The following is a 20,157-nucleotide window of genomic DNA, read 5'->3' as shown; positions in this document are numbered from 1 at the left end:
GACCGATTCCTATACGTGATCTATTTTATTGATAAATTGTTCATGAGTTCTCGGACTAAGGGGGTCTTTACGGTTGACGACTACTGTACGGCTTAGAAGGAACAAAATAATATAAACCGCTTTTACAGATCGGATCTTATTGTGAACATTATCTGTTGCATCTTACAGTTAGAAAATTCTTTAGAATTAAGTCCGCGTTTTGTAAATCATTTTTCATCAAATAATATTATATATTTGAAGGTGTATTTGTTTGTTTGTCCTTCCTTGATGCTCTAACTGAGCAGCCAGTCAACTTGATTTTAGACATAGAGCTAGTTTAAAGGACGGCTTAACAAAGCCTTTTCTCGCAGGAAATCAAACTGGTCCTACAGGATTTGGTAAAAACCGTTACAAACGCGAACGAAGAATCCGGGTAACAGTTACTACAATCCTATTAATCCTACTAATATTATTAATGTGAAAGTGTGGATGTTTGGATGTTTGTTACTCAATCGCGCAAAAACAGCAGAACTGATTTGGATGAAATTTGCATGTAGCCTTTGACATGGAAAATAACATAGGCAACTTTTTATCCCGATTCCTTAAGTAGTTCCTTAAGTAGGACCCAATTCTGAAGTCCACGCAGACGGAGTCGCGTGGACTAGTGGAGCTAGAATATTATAAAGGCGGAAGTTTGTATGTTTGTTACTTAACCACGTCGCAACGATTGAACCAATTTGATTTTGATTTTGAAAGATTGTGCTGAATTTTTTTACAGAGATATAGATTGTAGTCTGGAAAAGCACATTGGCTACTTATTATCCCGGGAAATAACAGAGTTCTCGAGGGAATAAAAACCTTAATCCACGCGACCGAAGTCGCGGGTGTCAGCTAGTATATAGATGTTAAATCAGACGTTACTCAATAAATATGTGAGAGTTCTATGCTCTAAGTTATTTTTCTTACAATAGCTTCATTATAAAACCGCACGTTGAACGGCTCTTTCGGCAACTGTATATATAATGTAATATAACTTTTAAGTAATTTCCAGCAGGTTGTAATTGCTGTAGTTTTGAGTGCTTCTGTAGATTATTATATATAAGTGTGTTTACTTACTAAATCTAATTATTTCATCTGTCCCCTCGAAGAGAGCAGGGAGACAGATCGCACTTTTTATTTATATCTGTCCTACTGAGGGAACAGTGCAGAGGGACAGATGGGGATGATAGAATAATCCATAAGTAGGTAGAAGTATTAATTCAGTTTGAAGTTTGCTTTAATTTATTCTCAAACTAGCGACCCGGAGCATTACTAATGGAGCTGTTTGGAGTGATTGCCATTAAACCTTTCTGTTAAATCACTCTATCTATTGCTAAGAAGTTAAAATATTTAGAGATTCATACGTACAAACAGCGAAAGCAACTTTATACTTCGTTAAGAATAATAGAATAAATACCTGGTTTGAATAAGAATCGTGAAGAAACATAAGGGTATCTAATAAAAAAGAAGGAAAATTAAGGCTGAACAACAGTTTTTACTATCAAAATGGCGCCTTTCAGCCGCTTTTATTTTTTTACTTTTATTAAAGCTTAGCTGAGATCTCACCAGGACCACGATCTTCAGTGATGAAGGAACGACCATAGAGAGAGATTAAAGCTTAGCCTGTATCCAAAACTAGGCAGACTTTTGAATATAATGGTGGAATCAAAAAGATCACGTTCATAAATAATTAATTTGAATAAAAAAATGCTTTCCTTCTTACATGCATTGAACCTGAAAATGGCACACTAATTTTTCGGGTAGTACGGTTAATAATAATGCTTCCTGTTAAGTCCTATTTTGTAAAGAAGTTATCAGCCTTATGCAGTTTTAAAATAATTATTAAAATCACTATCATAATCAACAATAAATTTTATTATTAAAATCACTTCGGGAATTCTCTCGGCTTTACCTTTCTCGGTTGTGATTATTTTTTAATTTTAATTCCAAAAAGTAATATTATTCTTATTTATTCATTCTACTACCAGTTAGCCTTTACTGCAATCTCTGGGTTTCCTCTTAGACCAGGGCGCGCTTTAGTAGTAGCTGAAAACCTAAAAAACCGTACAAAACCTCGTAGCTTTAAGTTTTACCATGTAGTTATCGCCATAATTTCACTAGCATACACGCATTTTTAGATAATGTACGCATCAAAGTGCTACCTATGGGCCTATTCGAATAAAAAAATAATTGACTGTCACTTTGATGCAGTCTAAGATGGTAGCGGGCTAACCTGTTAGAGGTAAAGCTTTTATATTAAACCCATACCTCTAATAGATTTCTACGCCTCATCTTACCAGAACATTCGATCGCTTGAAGGTTAATGGTACGTCTTTGCTGGTAGGGTAGGTATAATTAACTAGCTATAGAGCCTCCCACCAGATGAAACCAACGAAAATTTCGAAATTAAAAATTCCACGCCACAGTAGGTTTGGGTGACAAATTCTGTTTTATTTTCAGTTTCTGGATGGAAATGAATGTCTCTCCTGGTTGGAATATCCTTCCTAGCAACTAAATGAAATCTGCAATCTGAACATTAGGGATCAGATAGATTTTATAAACATCAGTAACAGTTATACCCACATTTTCGTCTGTCTTATTTTCAATTTTATAAAGAAACTATGGGAATTATTCATTTCCCTAGGATAAAAATATAGCTCTGTAAATGTAGTCTTTTCTCCGGGATTGGTAGATTTCAGACGGCCAAACATTGTGGAGACTTCTTTCTTCACAGTTAAAATTAAAAACGAAAAATTAGAGGTGCGTGCCGGTGAGCTAAGTCGGCTTCCCCGAATAGGAGAATGAAGCTTTAACCACTGCACTGTGCAGAGGTGATACTCTTCCTTTTAATAATAAATTAAATTGTATCGGTACATCGTAATGTATTATGACAACTCTGATAAAAATACCTTATTTATTTAGATTTATTTATATTGCATGTAAGGTGTGACCTTCCTATATTGTTCTTATAAGATATAATTAATTAAAGATAGAATCTCGTTCTTGAGTATATTTAATTAACAATGCATAGCTAGCTAGCTTTTCTATATTTATAAATTATTTTGTACCCTTGATGTTTGATATAAGGGCACATAATAATTATAACGTAGATTAACATCACGCATACAAATAAATCAAATTAAAATTCTTGTGTTGAAAACTTTGAAGGTAATGCATACGACATTTATTTTAAAGTTAACAGTAGATGGTAGAGCACAGTTCATCATTACCCGTCCTCATTCTGCGGTTCTCATCCGTGGTGACTAAGGGAATATAAAGGAGTGCTAGCAGTACCATCTTCTGCAATCATCAATCCGTCTATATTATAAAAATTAAGCTTAATTTGCTATACTATAAAGTAAGAGAATTTGTGTGGTATAATTTATAATTTCTTCAATACTTATACTCCACACCAAACCGATGTTCGGCAATGCACCCGCTACGCACGTTTCACTACAAAACCGGAGTATCCTCAGGAGATGTTGACTTTACAATGAATAGTTGGTAAGTGACGTAACATACAGATTCTCCTGCTTTTTGCGGAGTATAGAAATTTAAGCTTAATTTTTATAATATATCATGGATTTCCGCAAAGTAATACCTGCTTCTATCAAATACCAATCTGTCTGCTCACTTTGGTGATTATGGGACATGCCTTGGACACCAGTGAACTGATATTGGCTGTTGAAAACAACAAGATTATCTTTCTAGCTTATTATTCGCCCACTGGTGGGCAACGCTCTCATTAAATAAATCAATTGTAGTTAAAACCCTACGCACCGCCGCACGACTATTTAAAGTTTTTTAACTTATACTTATACACATACGAACATACATACACACTGAAAAATTACGCTCCTTTTTGGGCACATTCCTTGAATAATCTGAAATTTTTGATTTGTTCCTTTGAGCTTATTTTTAAATTTATTTTACGTACTTTAAATTCTGTACTTTTAATTCGCTCAATTGAACTGTGCTCGTGTGAAAGGTGTCAAAAGCCGATTGAAATACCTTAGTTAACAGATCAACGAATTTGTTGGAATTATATTTGTATTGTTGAATTTGGGTGTGATTATTAAATTCGCCTTGGCGTGAACTGAAACGGCCAGGAGTATTGTAAATTATACCCCAAAAATAATGAAATAAAACCACACATTACAAGATTACTAATTTTGATTTAACAGTTGGTACATATAAATAAATTATCAATTATTAAATCGTGGGAGTTTTTTTTAATGCCCAGATGGGTATTTGGGTTTGTGCCTAATTAAACTCGCCTTGATTCCATTACGCGCAGTGGCTATTTAGAACGGCCCATAATTTATAAGAACTCAATAGATTGTACGTATTTTCCTGAATCTCTAAGTTACAGTGAGGGGAAAAATGGCTTGTGGCTATTTACGAGTATGTACCTACTTATTCATATGATTTTAACCTACGCACCTAATAATCTTGATTCGCGTCTTTTGGGAATAGCCTAGGGATTCCTCTTTGACCTACTAATATTATAAATGCGAAAGTATTAGTGTTTGTTTACAAAAATATTTGTGTGTTTGTTAGTTATGATCGGCTCAATTGCTGCACCGATCTAGATAAAATTTGGCACAAACGAATGACATATATTTTCTATTCCAGGAAAACTTACGGTTCCGCTGCAATATCTAGTTTCGAAATATAGACCGTTATATTATTAATAATTTTGACTTTGAACTTGCAGCTGCTGCCACGATCTTGGAATTTGGAACTCCCTAAAAGACCTATTATAAACAATAGGGGACGTACATCTATACCAATATTATAAATGAGAAAGTGTCAGCTTGTTTGTTCGATTTTTAACTATGTTAAGCGCAACCATTGCACCGATCTCCTAGATTGCTGGAGATGGACGAAGGATTACGGGATTACGGGATTTGATAAAAACCATGTAATAAACCCGGACGAGTTTACGGGCATCAGCTAGTCGGTTGATATAATGACGATTATCATGAAGAAAGTACAGCTTCCAGCTACCGACATGGATCTACGTTACTTTACCGACGAATTGATTAATTTGCGATGTCGTTACTTTAAGACCCGAAATAGAATAGAACAGAACTCGTTAATCCATTGTCAGCAATGGACAATCAATGGTCGAAATTATCATAACGATGTACAAGGTTACATCACCGTCCACCTTCCATAAGATAGATCAACGTTACCCTATAACTATTTACCGTCACGTCACACTCAGTATTAGGTTGTAGCCACAGAATTAAGAACATTCAGAAAACGTGTACATGATCAATATTGAAGCATCAAGAACCACACCACTTTAGAATGGTTTATCGAACAAACGGTTAGTCACTTCATACCATTTAGCGGTAGACAGATTTATTTTTGAACGTTCACCTTAAATGGGAAAAAGTTTGTGAGCTAGCAACATTCCGCGGGTGTAAAGTGACACGTGCGCCTGGATTTTTCACTGTTTTTGGACACAAAACCCTGCATATTATAATGGCTGAATGAGGATCCTGTATATCGGATAGAAGCAGGCGTTACTTTGCGGAAATTCACGTTTCGCTCCGATGCTGCGGTTTCGGAGCGAAACGTGCGTAGCGTGTACCCTACATTGCCGAAGATCTGTTTGGTGTGGAGTATAAGGATTAAAGAAATTATAAATTACACCACACATTCTCCTGCTTTTCGCGGAGTATACCAAATTAAGCTTAATTTTCATAATAAGGATTCTTTATACCTTAATTCAATGGTCGTAGTTTAACGCTGGCCTAGTGCAGATTTGTAGACTTCTTGTTTACTCAGGAGGGTTACCTTAGACCTTAGGCTAACCTGTTAGGGTTTTAGCAGTTATAATAACTCATAACCCTAATCGGTTTCTAAATTAAGAAAAAATAAATTCCCAAATTGCCCTTTCTCGGGATCGAACACAGGACCTCTACTCACAAGTGCACAGAACAATCCACTGCGTCATATGAGTAAAGTACAATGATTAAAGCTACAAAAATTAATTTTTACACCTAGCCAAGCATTAACTAGTTTTTATGTGCAATATAGGTAATTATCTACTTATATTATTGTAATAAAAACAAACACAATAATTAAAATAAATGTTTTTTGTCTTTCAACAGATTTTTGTCCTAGTTACAAAATTCTTACAGGATATTACAAAAGTTGACGTCTCTTCAGGTTATAGAAGGGCTTTATCATTAGTTTTTATTCCACTAAAAGTTAGCCCTTGATATCAATCTCAACTGGAGGTAAGTGGTGGGATGTTAAGATCGTAGCGGGCTAACCTGTTAAGGAGTATGGTAGTCATACCCCTAATCGGAATCTACGCGACATCGCACCGGAACAATAAATCACTTAGCGGCACTACTTTGTCGGTAGGGTGGCAACTAGCAACGGCCAATGCCTTCCACCAGCCAATTTTTTGTGCGAAGAATCATCCTGGCTGTGTAGTACGGAAATGCAGCAAGTATTGTTGGTATGCGCTACTTTTAGAGGAAAATACATTTCAGATTATAGTCTTAAACTAACCCTCATAATTATACCCTGAAAATTCAGGGGATATCAAAGTAGTTTTTATAATAAATTATACTTATTATGAACTAATTATTACCTATTTTATTTCAAATGCTTAAACTAATACAACGTGTAATGAAAATAGAAATACTTCGCAGGCTTTAAAGGTACATTATGTAATAAGACTTATCTCCTTAACCGAAAACCTAATACATTATCAAAATTAAGCTTAATTTGCTATACTCCGCGAAAAGCAGGAGAATCTGTGTGTGTACTTAACAATTAATCATTGTATAGTCAACATCTCCTGATGATGCTCCGGTTTCGGAGCGAAACGTGCGTAGAGGGTGTATTGCCGAGGATCTGTTTGGTGTGGAGTATAAGGATTGAAGAAACTATAAATTACACCACACAGATTCTCCTGCTTTTCGCGGAGTATAGCAAATTAAGCTTAATTTTGATAATGTATCGTGGATTTCCGCAAAGTAACGCCTGCTTCTATACAATATTTGAAAACCTAATAGTTTGTGAGTAAACCACTGCAACATAATTTTACTGAAATAAATCAGATGGGATGTATCTGATACATCTAACATCACATGCAATATTGAAATCATGTGACTCCTGTCACTTTGTGAGTTACGCGTCGTGTAGCGTAGGAACTATGAGCGTGTCGGTCTTTTACCTTCAATAGGGTTGTTATAAGTAAACCCTTAAAAAGTTTCGAATAAATTTATATGCAAATATAAATATGCTTTTTACAGGTGATTCCTCATGAAATATACTTATGCATCGTTCAATAATATTGAATTCGTAATTATGTGACACGTTGTATATAATTTAATCATATTGATTGCTTTGTTCCTCTATTGGTTGGTGTTTCAATTAAGGATGCCGAGGGATTAAGGAGGCGGTTCGATTCCCCGGTCGGGCCAAGAGTTGTTAGGAATTGGGTTTTTCTTTTAATACTTCTCAGTACTAGTCAGCACGGCTAGATGATAGCACGACAAAAATTATATCCCGTTATTATATCCCCTGACGAGGGATAATATTAACGTGACCATCTGCAGAAGCACGGCAACAGGGAATAGCAGAAGTTTACCCATTATATTATTTGGATATTATATTATTTCCACTTGTGCGCCATTGCTCGGAGAGTTGACAAAGCTGTGAGGGAAGGCCGTGGGTTCGATTCCCACAACTGGAAAATGTTTGTGTGATGAACATGAATGGTTTTCAGTGTCTGGGTGTTTATCTGTATATTATAAGTATTTATGTGTATTATATTCATAGATGGCGATGTGTGTATTGTCGTAGTACATATAAAAAAAAAAATTTTACTCTTTCCCCTGAGAGAAAAAATATCTCCTGTAGGTATGCTAGCCGTGCTGTAGTAATAAAATAGATGACGTCCACGATTGCAATTGATAGCTAGGCAATGTAACTTATTAAATTTAACTCCTACGGTGTTAAATAGGGTATGAAAGAATGTAATACTAATAAATGCCTAATCGAACTAAAAAGTAATAATACTTTTTAATAGAGAGGTAAAAATGACAAGTATCATCATCACATTGATCAACCCATTGCCAGGCCACTACAGATCACGGGTCGCCTGCCAGAATGAGGAGCTTTTAGACCATAGTCAACCACGCCTGGCCACGTGCAATTGGTGGATTTAACACACCTTTGAAAACGTTATGGAGAACTCTCAGGCATGCAGATTTCCTCAGTATACAACATACTTTAAATTAATGTGTATTTTTTGTATTTTTCTTTTTTCAATATTTAATTATATATGTATTTATATATATATTTATTATATATGTATGTCTATTTATTTTAGAATATATTTGTATATATAATTGCACTATCCCGCTCTCTTGCAGCTTTTCCTTCTGCCAGAGGTTGCCTGTAAGAGATTGCTTGCAGCAATAAGGCCGCCTTTGCATGCCTACAATTTTTGTTCTGTTGCTTATTCTATATTTTATGTATCTTTAGATGTTTGTGTGCAATAAAGTATTTCTTCTTCTTCTTCTTCTACTTTTTACCTTTGCTTCGTTTTTAATAAAACGCACATAACTCCTAAAAGTTACAAGTGCGTGCCGGGGATCGAACTCGATCACCCCGAAAGGGAGGCCGGAGCTCTAACCACTTCACTATCACCGCTTTTTCAATTAAATTGATACGTATTTACTTAGTATATTCTTTTTATATCGTTAGTATATTCGTATATCGTTATTATATAATTATATACTTTGTATATTCTTTTTATATAACGATGTTGTTATAAAACGCTGTTATAAAGTAGCAAGGAAGATACCTAGTAGTTCATACATTTTACTTGGCACCGACTTAAAAATCGTTTTTTGTTGTAATATTCTTTGCTCTTATATTTTATAACATAAAATTACATCCATGCAACTTCAATCCAATTCCAAATTGACTTATCCATCCAACCCTGTGTAGATTTCATAATAGTAAATGGAAAACGCGAGGGTATGTAACGCATAAACTAACGTAATTTAAAAATGTTTCCCGTTTACTATACATTTGCCACTACAAACATACGGCATGTAATTAATTAAAGAACACACCAAGATGTAATTATTTAATAACAATTAAGGTCTGCGTAACAAAACAATCTTACAATTGAATGGGAACCTAGGTTACAATAATTATTAACTATGTTACTCATTGTCTGAGCTTTAGCGCATTCAATCGGTCTGCGGCCACAGAATAGATAATTGTTCTTAAATACAGAAGTTTTAATCTATTGATCTTGAATGAATGACGTTTTAGTAGCCTAAATAAAATTTACCGACTATGGCGATCATTCTAAATTGCTACCAGCTCTAGATCGCAATTACTGCGTTCAGAATTCACCTAAATGACATATAATGTTGATGTTGTCAAATAAAGTAAAATAAAATAGCAATGAAATTTTTAATAACATTTAATTTATGATTAAATGTAATTACATTTTTCACTAGAATATGTTGAATAAAATTTTTTGCCGTCACTAAAGCAAGTAACTTCCATTAAAGTGGCAAAAATTACATATAAAACGAATACATTTAACATGGTGCAGTTAGTAAACGAAAAAAATAGCTAGTCACAAAGTTGACGGATTAACTACCGGCCAATCACGGCTGGTCCCGTGCTGCATCACAGTAGAACCAATCATGTATTTTGCGATTCAATTGATGGTGCGCATAGGCGACGTCCATGTGTTTTTGTTAGCTGGGTGCACTAAAGAGAATAATTTTATTATATATATATAATATAAATAATTTTAATATTATATAGTATGAATACTATAATAATTTTGACTACATAACTAATGTTTCAAAATCTTTGCCAAATGTGATTTAACAAATTATATAGAATTTGTTATACGATTCTCCATTCAAACAATGTGCAGTGAAGCGCAAAAATACATGTATAAAATATAATATTTTGAGTAGCGAGTGCTAACAAACGGGTTGTAGCCTCGAAGTTTACTGTTAAAAGCAACCTCGGATTGTTGTGCGATAGGTATAAGCGAGTGACAGAGGCTTGCCAGCGAGGGCCCTTATTCTCTAGGAAACGCAAAACAAAACCACGCGCTCAACGTGTGTCCGTAAATAAAATACCAGATTTTACATTCAAATTTTTTTGGCTGATTAGTTTTATGAAAAATTCAAATATGAAGTAGAAAATTAAGGGGAGATTCAATGATTGAAAATGCCAGGGATGCAAACCTATAGAATAAAACTTATAAACAATAACATGAATTTTTAACTTACATTTTTATTTTAATAAATATTTTGTAATAGAACAGAGCCCTGATTTTATATTTGACTTTTCACTTTAGCACAGATCTAGTCAGCTCTTGTAAGTCGAAGTGCAAAATCTTATATAATATTATAGGTATATGTTATAATGCAAAATAGGCCAAATTAGAAGTCACTAATGCATTTCATATTAACGACTTAAGTTTTATACAGAATCACTGACCAAAATGCATCTTGACCTCGTTATTATAGTCGTAATATACTCGTAACTATAAGAACGAGGTGATGACTGATGGCATCACACCATTGATATCGTATAAAAATTTCCAAGACGTATTTCAGTTCGTTATGATTATAATATTCTCTTTGTCTATTTTATTGTAATGAAAATACATGATATCTTTTTTAATCTAATTTAATATTGTCTAGGACCTTAACCTTTTTCGGTTACCATACCATTTAAGCTGATGTTATGGTGCTCACCTTGTAATCTTTGAATTTAAAATTGGTACAGTTATTTGTCTAACAGTATTGAAGGAAAAAGTTGCACAACAAAAGTTGTTTAGTGTCATTGATATCTTAATATCGCATCGGCATAGTATCGGTCTTTGTCTAGCCTAACAGATACCGTTTCACGAGTGGTTACGTTTAATGTTTCTATGCAACTACCCAATGATCTATGCGGTTGGCTTACACGTCTAACGTGAATTCTTTGGACAGCATAATAAGCGCTCTTGACCTTCAGCTGTGCATTGTATGCTTCGGAAAAACAAGGGATTTACGTCAAATGAATACAGCGCAAAATGTATAATTATTTCAGATAAAGAAGGAAAACAAGGTGTTCTGATTAGATAAGTATCACATAATGTTCGATTATAACTAATTCAACTTGTCAAGCTTAAAAGCAAATATTAGGCTATCCATTAGCTTACATTTTGGAAGTAATATTTGTCCCGGAAAAGATACACGTGGGCTAGGGAACCTAAGAAGGGCTTGAAATAAATAGTTTACAGCCTGTAGTTGGGCATATCATACATTTTCCCCCTGAAAATTAGGGGTTCCTGCAGCATTTAAAAAAATAAAAAATAAACGCGGACGAAGTCGCGGGCAAGAGATCATAATATAAACATAACAATTTATACCCAAAATTTTACGATTAGGTATATATAAATCTTAGTATACCTACCATTCTAAGGCCCCATTTTAAACGCTGAAACGAGTTGATAGTCGATGATGTAGGATTTCTTACGCTCTCCGTTTTTATTCGATTTGGGATCGGATAATGTAGGACACGCCTTTAAGAACCGACTCAGAAAGCCCAAGAATATTGACATTAATATGAAATGAGCTGTGTATGTAACCCTCTGATTTCGATAGACTATGCAATTTGATTTAGGAATATATCATACATTTTAATAATAATTAATGAACTAGCCTTGTGTGTATTGTTTTAAAATTACATTATAATTACACTCTTTTCATTTACATATTAATTACACTCTATTTTTAGAAATTACAGCAGAAGTGTTAATAAAACTCCTACGATGAATGTAATAGCATTGTGACAGACGTGTAAAATTGCGAGAATGTTATTAAAGATTTCATTTTTAACTATACCTACCTAATAAATATAATAGAGAAGTAAATTAAGTTGGTTCGTAAGAAAAAAATTGTAAATAGTTAATATTTTGGCATAAATAATGCTGCTTTTTCAGACAGTAACGAAGGCTAAATTAGGTTTATATCAGTCGTAGTAAGATTTAACGATAAATCTTTCGATATTATATTTATGCAATCTATATGACATTGAAATTGTTTTGTATCTGAATAAATCAATAGATTTATGCCTAAAATAATGATATTTGTAAAGCAAGTTGCTTTATCGCTTGCTATGACTACATTATGTTTCAAACGCTAATATACTGGTGCACCTACTGTCAACGTTTATGTAAAAAATAATTTAAATATTAAAAGATGCTTTTCAATCGTGTTTACACGGCATGGACAATCTTTATATATAATTTTTTAGATATATATATATACAATATATATTAGGCCCTTAGTTAACGCTGGTGAAACCGCGGGAAACAGCTAGTAAAGATAGCTAGATACAATTCTTGGTTATTTTTTTGTAACTTCTAATTAACAAGATGTTTAATAATTAATATGATTTTAACTAAGTAATTAAAGTGGTTTTCTAAGCATAGCTTCGTAAATATACGATATAAAAACAACGCCGGAAATGAAATTGTAGTATATGTGAGTAGTTATACCTACATACTTAGGTACCTAAGTGCGTTTCAGATTTGTTTCATCATTTTAAAAAACCGCGTAAATTTTGTTTTCCCGGACTAAAAAGGAAACATTTACATGTATTAGAAATATCGTCAAGATCGGTTAAACCTTTACCATTCCAGAAACGGTCCTAAACTAGTGACGACCGCATGTTGTCTGCGAAAGGTACAGAATTCGCTTATGGGGTTGAGCATATATTTTTATAACGTGTTTCACGAGTTAATTCAGGGCCTACCAATGCATACGTTTAAACAATGTGTTTTAATACATATTTTACAGCAAGGTTACTATACAATCCATCATAGAATTAAAAACATACAGAAACCATGAAGTTACACGACTCATATTGAAGCATCAAAAACCAATTCACTTTAGAGTGCTTCTTGAACAGGCGGTTAGTCAGTTCATTCCATTTAGCAGTTGACAGTAACTATTTTACCTCTAATGTTTAACCTAGCAAAATACTGCGGTTTGAAGTCAGACTCGCGCGGGGCGTTTTCACTGTTTCTGGACTTGTGTCCAGAAACAGTGAAAACAAGTTTGAGCATTCTGTGGGTTTTTATCGATGAATTTCTTAATGACACGGTTGCTTGGAAGCAGACCGCTCCACTTTTATCTCTCAGAAGACAGGATAATTATTGTAAAAATGATGTTGTTGAAAAAGAGCAACTGATGAGTTTTTGACCGGCTCTGTAGGTTGTTTATAAAAATAACCTTTTTCATATACACCTCTAATCTGCTCAAAGAATATTCTCTCAAAATTTCGTTCTTCTACGGTTAGCCGTTTCGGTTGTACATAGTCTAATGACTTTAAACTAAGATTTTCGTGGTTAATTAACATTTCTTAAATATAGTTTAATGGTTACATTCCACGATAATATTTTTTGATTTGTCGATATTTCGACCTAGTCGTGGTCATGACAGGACAGTCCTGTTGATTAACCGATCAACAGGATTGTCCTGTCCTGTTGATTAGTTGATTGAAAATATTAGTTTAAAACCTTTTAAGAAATGTACATAGTCTGTCAGTTAGGACAGAACCTTTTAGGTATTTTACTTAGTTATTGATAATAATGTATGTGCGCATTAATCTTTTGGTAGTCTCCTATCCTTTTTTGTGATATTTCGTTTCCTCCACAGATAAATTCATATAAACAAGTTCTTGCTTGTCTATGACTAAAGCACATGAATATAATGGTAAACATAACAAAACAATTAAAGTCATAATTTTTAGAATCACGCAATTGCTCATGAATAAATCAGTTTAATGTTGTTAATTCTTGCGTTACCTGCTCGATAATCCGTGATGATAATGAAGATGTTCTTGCAAACGAGGTTGACCTCGTGAATACTCAGTATCAGACCTAGTGTTAAAATATTATTTACTTATTTGAACGTGTGAAAGTTATCTACGATTTGGATGGAATTGAAAGAGTGCCACCTAGTGACAATATTTTTTCCCAGTATAAATAAACGTAGGTAGAAAATAGTACGATAGATCAAAATATTATGACAACGTATGCTGTGAAAAAGTTGGTTATATGAAACACGACATCACTATATAGGAAAATGACGCTGAACACCATAAATGGGTTGTCTCTATGCAATTGGATTTATTCATGCGTATACTAAAAAAAGGTACCGTTTGCGGTTTGTTAGAGATGCTTTAATACACCTAACGTAAATCTGAGATTTTCTAGGGATGGTAACTTACTAAATTGAAAAACGAACATAACCGCTCTTATTATATGTAGAAATGAGCTTGTAATAAAAGCCTGCCTTCTGAACCGATGGTAGAGTCTCTAAAAACAGAATGCATCGATGTTTAGTTAAAAAAAAAAAAATTTGAATTTTTGTAAGAGGTTAATTCTGTACATTGAAGATATTTTAAAAGTAGTTTTATTAAATACTTTTTTTTTTTCAATTTTGTCCCTTTTTCTGTGTGTATCGCGGCCGCGCATCGCACTAAAACTATTCAATTAATTCATATGAAACTTCGCATGATGTGAGTTCATACTACACGGTACCTTTTATTCTGAAATTTAGTACAGTTTCCTTGGGAGAAGGGAGAAGTAGCTTAAAACAAAGACTTTATCAAAAGTAAACCGATTTTACTAATTCCTTTTTCCACTAGAAAGGTTGCATTATTAGTTTTTCCTAAATATCGTTTAACGGAGATAGAAGTAAAAAACTCCTCAGCGGAGAGCTGCAAACCAATCAATGCTTAATTAACTATACTGAATACTTAAAGTGATGCCACATATTATATGAGGGCTTCTATTCACCGCTAAGACTAAATACAAATTAAAGCTAAGACATCTACTTGCTAACTTGGGTCAACGTTGCTTACCTATACTAGGCTGCACAATATTTGCAGTAATTTGGAATAGTATTAAAAGAATATTAAATAAGCTGGTGTAGACCCCGGGACGGTCGTGTGCGATTGGCAATTTTTACCGATTCTAATTCGAGATCTGATTAAAATCGAATCCGATTCTGATTCCCACACAAATTTGCTACCTGTAGTTGAGTTATTACTTGCTTACAAAATTCGTTATGATCAAATCATTACAAATCTATCTTATTTCTATTATTCGAGCTCTACACGAATAAAATCTATAACTTAATTCCGCTTAGATTTTGTTACATTATATTAAATCAACAATACAACTCTTCTTGGGATACCCACTAATATCAATTCTTGTGAAATGTATAGTTTATTGAAAATCACGTTTCCCAATATAAAGGCACTTTGAACCAACATTTCGCAACTTGCACGTTGAATCCCGATGCTGATACTGAGTAGGTATTTGATGCAAATCTAAGCAATATCGTGTAAATCATACTTTACATTATCGCAATATTAATGATAGGGCGGCACGGTCGCGACCTAGGAAACATGAAGCAATACTTAAGTACCTAAGTATCTACTTTTCCTCATTGTGTTAAACGGAACATTTTAAATGCAATAAAATGCAGCTGACCTATCTTCTTTCCGTCTACGATGTTACCGTTAAATCTGTTAACAAGCCCCTAGTGTAAGTTTCCTAGTTAATAAACTTAACGTCAGAGTTACGTTAGTCTGTCAAGTTTGTATGGACTTATCAAATCGTTTGGTGATCCATATAATTTTATTATTTGTTTCATTCTATTACAACTTAGCCCAAACAAAACTTGATGAAAGTCTTAAAATGAAGCCAGCTAACCCGTGTGGCAGCTACATCTCAGGGCCTCCCACTTATAAGAAAGAGCACTGAGTTTCGCCAAGGAGGTCATCAAAAACATCGCTCTACGACTAACCTATGAGTCGATAGTTCATTTGACTACCAAGGGCTCAGTGTGCTGAAAGAGTGTCATCAAAAAACTCGCACTCGCACTCAGCACTCAGGCATATCCTCACTCATTCGTTCACATTCTCTTGTTTTTTTTGCTTGAGCTATCAAATCAGAATATCCCCGTTTTGATGAAGAAGATGAAAGACAAATAATATTAACAAAGATTCAATAATTTGACCTACACACCGCTTAGGTATATTGGTAGTCGCAGCAGGTTACAGTTGAAAAGATTTACTGTAATAGTATATTGAATTCTATTATGTAACATTAATAGTCTATTATAAATTTTAATAACTATTATCGGCCAATTTGTTGCACGAGGCTTCTTAACCTGGGTTTTAGATAAACTTAATGATCTAATCTTAACCGTGGTAAAATCGATATAGCTTAAAACTAGCCAACGTGCAACGGTCCCTGTTAGATAATAATCATTAAATCGTGATAACAATCATTAAATCCCACCAACCGGCATTAGAGCAGCATAGGAGAGATAATTTTAGAGCACAGAGTCACCATGCTGCTCTGTGCTCTAAAATTATCTCTCCTATAAGAGTCCTCTCTCCAAGCCAGTTCTCAGAAGTGGGGTTAATGCTGAACAAAATACTATTAATCGAATAAACTTTCACTCCATTCATGGATAAATTAGCTTAATAGTCAGGTAAGTTACTGTTATGAATCTAGCCTAGAAAACAAAAATACGTAATACTTACTTGAGTAGGTAGCCAACTTGTGCGTAGTAATAATTGCAGTATTTTAATAGTATTCCAGTGGTAGGTAGTAAGAGCGCAGTGGAGATTAAAAAACCTAGAAACCATTCACATGCCTCAGGTTTATGACTGATCTCTGAAGCTGGAAAACACTACAAATAAATAAATAAATAAATATACTACGACAATACACACATTGCCTAGCCCCAAAGTAAACGGAGCTTGTGTTATGAGTACTAAGATGACGGATGAATGTTTTCATGAATATTATAGATACATAAATACTTATAATAAATAAATAAATATTTATTTATTTATTTATTATAAGTATTTATGTATTAAGTTATTATTTAAATTTTTGTTTAAATAAATAAATAAATATTTATTTATTTAAATAAAAACTTAATAAATATTTATTTTTTTATTAAGTTTTTATTTATTTCATAAAGTTACCTTGTTCCGATCACTCTGATTTTCGTAATAATAACGAATGCGAACATATTATTAGATAGATCGATCTAGATAGATATTCCCTAACTGATAAACTAGGTATTTTATGCAATTTGTTTGCAGTACCATGTCGAACATTCTTCTATCTAATGTGTTCCCTGAGAAACCACGATTTGGACTTGGTGGTTAAACTAGAAATTAGTAATTGTAATAACTTAAAATAACATTTACATGTGTATGTGCGTATAAACGCGTTTGTGAATTATTGTCTTACATACTAGGACTGCTAACCATTTTTCTTTTGCTATAGTAATTCGTGATAGCATTTGACCTTAAATGTAAGCACAGCTTATATTATGAGAGTTACTGAGTACTTTTTTAGAAAAAAACATTGAACATACAATTTTTTTTCTAAAAAAGTACTCCTAAAAGTATTGATCTCAGGATCAGTTACGGAACTAAAGGTTTTCACTATTATAAATATTGTCATAACCCATTATAGTTCGAAAGTTATAAATTATATAATATGGTACGGGACCGTTGTAGTGGCACGTACGGTGGCAGGACAGGCGAAAAAAACGGGACATTCTACGCAGACAAAGTCGCCGGCAACCATTAGTGATAACTAGGTTTAAATATGCATATTTTGTAAAATCATATTTTCTTCCGCGGGAAATTATTGTCTAATTGGCTATTATTTTATTATTGTTAATCAATGATTCACAGAGCCCTTCGATTGTTGCAACGTCAATAGCGCAACGCTGATTCTCACTATAAATATACTTACCTAGCCGTCAGGTCCTCACAGCCAGGTAACATTCGATCAGTGTTTACTACAAAACAGGATCCATTAAGGTAGGTTTTTAATAATTTATTATTATAATTTGTTTTAATACAACTATTAATATTCGCATTAGAAGGTCGTAACTGAAGCTTAAGAATAAGTTTTCTCCTTTTGGATTCACATCCTTAGATCAAAAATTTAAATCAAGAGTGTGCTCCAACCGCTGGAAGAGATAGTACGTCTTATGATACACAAAATACTTTAATTGATTTAATGGTTTTAATATATAATGATATTATTTAACTCGTACCTTAATAATATAATGCAATCAAAATATTTATAAACAACAATAGCCTACCAAAATAAAGATAAATTAAATACATTTTTTAAAATACAACCGCAACGACGCGACTCATAGTACCCAAGATGGTAGCAGCATTACAACTCTGAATCAATTAAATCATTTCAATATTTTAAAAAAAATTGAGATTAATTATTTTTTTCGATAATAACCAAACCTGTATAATATATATATATTTTTTTTAAGAACCATCGTCGCTGTTTTGAAATAATTAAGTTGTGAAAATTTTCCTTCTTGAGTTTAACGTCGAACAGAACCGTTAAATCGTTTCGAAACCACTTATCTGAAAGAGAAAATAGAAAATAAGACTGCCTTTTTATTACGAATTCATGTGCATTAAAGAGTCTAAAAGCTATGTTTCCAAAGTTCTAGACTAAAGTGAAGTATAAGATAGTAGTTTTATAAAAAAAAACTTTATGTGGTATTAGACTCACTCATATATACAAAATAATTAACATCTAAAGGTTTCACAGGATTCATAAATATTTTTTGTTCCGCTAATACTAATGAGGAACAAAACATTTTACAACTGCTCAATCACTGAAGAATTATTGAATTAGGTTAAACATACCGAATCAAAATCTATAACGAATTCAAATTCAATAATACTTTATTCATGGTCTTTTAACAGACACCTTTGAAGCGTTCATACATATTTGTGTACATTCTGAGTTAACTAAGAGCGCTGCAAACGTACCCTCGTCTAAGAAGGAAACCACAGCAAACTCAGCCAGGATACCACTATATAAAAGCAGGTTTGAGTCCTAAATCTCTAATATGCGAATTGTACAAAAATATCTTTATTAAACTAATATAAGTCTAAAAAGGGTGCCATGCTTTTCAAAGCAATTATCACAAAATAAAAGTTGGTTGACAATATTTTTAGATTTGTCAAATTACTTTAAAGAACAAACAGTAGAATTAGCACCAAAGTCCTAGTACATACGCTATAAATACGTTTCCATCGATTTATTATTAAACTAAAACTTAAACTTTTTTTTTGCAAAGGATTATATTGTTGAAAACATTGAGACATAAAGATCAATAACTGCGCGAGTTTAGATAATATTATGCGATTATAGAGTGCATATTTATAAGTTACGAGAACAAGTTGCTTATTCTTGTTACTTATAGTAGCAAACAAGCTGTTCGTATAAATGATCTACAATACATAGAATTTTAGAGAAGCTTGTAGTTACAAGAACGCATATTTTACTATAAAGTAACTAGTAGTTACTTGTACACACTGCAGTAGTAGGTAGGTACCTACTTTGAATATTTTATCGTAGTATTCAGTGACTATGTGGCAATCGTCTAGATGCAGCACTTCGTCGTCAAAGTGACAATAACACCATTATAACTCAAACAATAAGACAATAGACAATCATTGCAATTAAAATATGAGTACAAGCTTCTGCGATGTAGGTATTAAGGTTCTTTACAAGCGTAGTCAATGTTTGCAATCGGCAAGGGCAACAAAATAGCAACAAAATGTAATTTTGTTATTAATCATTCAACCGGAGCTATCCTCAGGAGATACAATGAATATTGTAAATAAATACCCGGCTAAGTTTGTTGTGGGCTTCTTCTTAGACCGGGACGCGTTTGGAACCCTCGTAGCTTTAGTTTTAAGTTTACGAATGTGGTTATCGCCATCATCTCACTACCGTGTAATTTTTATGTACGCATCAAAAGTGCCACCTGTGGGGGGCCTACTTGAATAAAGATATTTTTGACTTTGTCTTTGACTTTGACTTTATTGTAAAGTCGGTTTCGGAGCGAAACGTGCGTAGAGGGTACATTGCCGAGGATCTGTTTGGTGTGGAGTATACTGATTGAAGTAATTATAAATTACACCATACAGATTCTGCTGCTGTTCCCGGAGTATAGCAAATTAAGCTTAATTTTCATA

Source organism: Pararge aegeria, chromosome 21 (assembly GCF_905163445.1).
Source record: "Pararge aegeria chromosome 21, ilParAegt1.1, whole genome shotgun sequence".
NCBI classification, from domain to species: domain Eukaryota; kingdom Metazoa; phylum Arthropoda; class Insecta; order Lepidoptera; family Nymphalidae; genus Pararge; species Pararge aegeria.
The sequence above is the reverse complement of the archived record's forward strand: the minus strand, read 5'-3'. Positions refer to the sequence as shown.